General features: G+C 42.2%; 1 pseudogene; it reads right to left on the minus strand.

Annotated features, from left to right (window-relative positions):
• Positions 1-669: 669 nt before the first annotated feature.
• LOC132488081 (small ribosomal subunit protein eS6-like) lies at positions 670-1,345 on the minus strand (annotated as a pseudogene).
• Between the last annotated feature and the right edge of the window lie 2,306 nt (positions 1,346-3,651).

Consider the following 3,651-nt stretch of genomic DNA (forward strand, 5'->3'; position numbering starts at 1 on the left):
CTGCATATGATGTTGCTATTGAAACTTGGCTTTTAATCCCCGCAGAGAAGGGGTTGGCCTTTCTCAATCCTGCTGCATAAAAGCACCATAGCCCAAGGATCTGAGTTGCTTTCCTAGACCCCAGAGTTGGGCTCTACTAGATTGCTGTGAGGTGCTCCAGGGTACCTGCTCCTGTCCCTTGAATGTTTCCCAGGAAAAGCTGCTCAAGCGAGCCTGGCATGTGAAGTTTGTGGCAACTTGAACCTGTTTACACAATACTTTGACATCATCAAATTAAAAAAAAATTTGTTGCTAACCTGAAGGGTATAAAATGATATATATTGTGCTTTTAATATCCATTCTCTTGGCTATTAGTGGACTGAGTGTCTTTCCTTATGTTTATTCATCATTTTTGTTTCCTCCTCTGTGAAATTCTTGTTCAGTCTTTGCCTTTTTCTTATTAATTGGTAGAAGTTTACTGAAAACCAATCTTTTGTTTCTTATATGTGGTTCAAACCTTTTTGCCCATTGTTTCTCTTCTAACTTTATTTATGTTATCTGTGTTTGCAAAGAATTTACATTTTCACTCCTGACTTTTATCCAAGCTTTGATACCATGTTTTCTTTCTTTTTTAAAAAAATCTGATCTTATTCATTTGTTACTCTTAGAAAATCTTATTTTTGACTTGACTCAGACTAGCATAGAAGCTCTTAGAGAGAGCAGCCTCTGTCTCTTGGAAATGTTCCTGGCATTTCTCCTTGGTCTTCCATTCTCTTGGCCAAAAGTTTAGTGTATTCTTCAACCTCTTCCTTATTTTTATTAGTAAACTGTTTCTTCAGAGCAGTGTATAGAATGCATGGAGTAACAGGACATAGAATTTGGGCACTCTGGTTCTGGATTTCTTAATTTCTTTGTGCAGTGATTTTCTAACAGCATCTTGATGGACATCATCTTTTTAGAGAGATTGAAAACTTTAAAGATGCTTTTAGCTTTTTGGGGCCTAAGCAATGAGGCACAGCAGCATCCTTCCAGGAATTTCCTACTCTCCCTTTTAAAAAATAACCAAGTTAAGAACACTCAAATTACCATTTCTTTCTCCTATTCTCCTTGGTCTATCACAGGAAAACCCCCTACTCAGTAGCAGATGAACATGACCATGGATCAGGACACACTGGATCATAGGGAAACCTTGCTTGTCATTCCCACCACTGATTCAAGCCACATAACCCTTCCATTTTTCACTCAGAGCATCATCAGCAACTTCTGTGTCCATAGGCTTCTTAACAAAGGTATGAAGTTTTTGTTCATTGTCTATTTCCTTGAGTTTCTGGCAGCTAGTGACTGGGAAGAAGATACCTATCTTCATCCTGAAGCAGCTGCTTTTCCTCTGAGATGCCTTGTGAAAGAGGGAGCCAATCTTATATTTCTAAGTATGTATTGGACATCTTTCAAAATGAAGTCGTCTTACCTTTCTCTTATGACCGCTCCTTCCAAACTTTTCTGTCTTGCATGGTCCCAAACTACTGTTGTACATAATGACTTGAAACAAAGTCAATTTTGACTCCCCCCCCCCTTTTTTTTAACCTTTAGGCCCTTTCTAAAGACAATAAGTCAAAACACATTTGATGCCAAACAAACACACCATGATGTTACTCCTTTGGCTTTTTTCAAAGTTGGTAGAGAAAATATTTTATTGTTATTTTTCTTGCAACATGTTCCCTGGGTTCTAAATTCAGTTGGGGAAGAAAAATGCTTATGCAAATAAACTATCATGTGCCAGTTTTTAGTGAATGAAAGCTATACTGTAAAATGTTTCTATGATTACTTAATATGCAAATAAACTCCTGTATTTACCTTTCCAAAAAAAGGGGTTCTTGGCAAGCCTCCTTTCTTTTTTTTTTTTTTTTTTTTTGCGGTATGCGGGCTTCTCACTGTTGTGGCCTCTCCCATTGCGGAGCACAGGCTCCAGACGTGCAGGCTCAGCGGCCATGGCTCACGGGCCTAGCCGCTCTGCGGCATGTGGGATCTTCCCGGACCGGGGCACGAACCCGTGTCCCCTGCATCGGCAGGCAGACTCTCAACCACTGCGCCACCAGGGAAGCCCCAAGCCTCCTTTCTTGACCTTTTAATAGAACAGTGTTGTGAGTATGAAGGCGCTCTGGAAAGGGCCAGCACTCGCTGTAGCTTTTTCTCCTGGCTTCCCATTTTCCTATGTGGTTACCTCCAGTCCCATCTATGGGAATTTCTGTGAAAATTTACTATATGTTACCTTTCTACGTGAGGCATACAACCATCAAAATTTTATTATTCAGGGGTTTCCCTGGTGGCGCAATGGTTGAGAGTCCGCCTGCCGATGCAGGGGACACGGGTTCATGCCCCGGTCCGGGAAGATCCCACATGCCGTGGAGCGGCTGGGCCCGTGAGCCATGGCTGCTGAGCCTGTGCATCCGGAGCCTGTGCTCCGCAACGGGAGAGGCCACAACAGTGAGAGGCCCGCATACCGCAAAAAAAAAAAAAAAAAAAAAAAAAAAATTATTTCTCAGTAGCCAGATAGGTAGAAGAAAAATCACCTGTGATTGTAATTTTAATGAAGCAGAATTTACATTGTTTCCAGGCTGTCTGCCAATTTGTTATTTAGGAAAGTTAACCCAGATGCAGCTTAATCAGTTTGTCTTTTTATTTTAATCACAAAAAATTCTCTTGTCAAGATCAGATGAAGGGTAATAATATCCCCTTAATGGTTTTGCACACCAGACAGGAGTCAGTCCCTAACTTCAGTGAATAGGAACCAGCTGGAGGTCCTAATGGGTCCTTCTCTGCTCCCACCCATGGTCTAATGCAGTCACACTCTCCTCTCCCATCCAACCTGTTTCTGTTGGCTTCAGCAAATCCGTCAGTAGCTGGGGTGTGTGGCCTCTTGACTAGCTTGGGAAACAAAATCTGACCTCATTGTGATGTCTTCCCCTGACCCATAAAAGTTTTCATTATATTAAAAGTGTCTTGGGATTTCCCTGGTGGCTCAGTGGTTAAGAATCTGCCTGCCAATGCAGGGGACATGGGTTCGAGCCCTGGTCCGGGAAGATCCCACATGCCACGGAGCAACTAAGCCCGTGCACCACAACTACTAAGCCTACAGTCTAGAGCCCATGAGCCACAACTACTGAGCCCGTGCCTAGAGCTTGTGCTCCACAACAAAGAGAAACCACAACAGTGAGAAGCCCACGCACCTCAACGAAGAGTAGCCCCCACTTGCTGCAACTAGAGAAAGCCCGGGAGAAGCAACAAAGACCCAACACAGCCATAAATAAATAAATAAATTTATTTTAAAAAGAGTGTCTTGATGAATAGATTTGAATCTTACACTGTCACAGAACATTGGGATCACAACTTATGTTGCACAATTTACAAAGCTGATTCCTGAAGCCATCACATTTTATGTTCTATCATGTTCCTGTCAGTTAAAATGTGCGTGTGTGTGTGCGTATGCAAAACACTAGAACATTGTGATATCATACTGGAATACCAGAAGTATGTTGTGAGACAGGGTAATGTTGTGGCCCCTGCTCCTAGGTGTCCACCTAGAAATGAGACTGTAGCGGCATTGATAAGCCTAGTGTGTAATGCAAAAATCAAGAGACAGAATAGGTCCCAAACACATTGATTATTTTCCCG

Source organism: Mesoplodon densirostris, chromosome 4 (genome assembly GCF_025265405.1).
Source record: "Mesoplodon densirostris isolate mMesDen1 chromosome 4, mMesDen1 primary haplotype, whole genome shotgun sequence".
Taxonomy (NCBI): domain Eukaryota; kingdom Metazoa; phylum Chordata; class Mammalia; order Artiodactyla; family Ziphiidae; genus Mesoplodon; species Mesoplodon densirostris.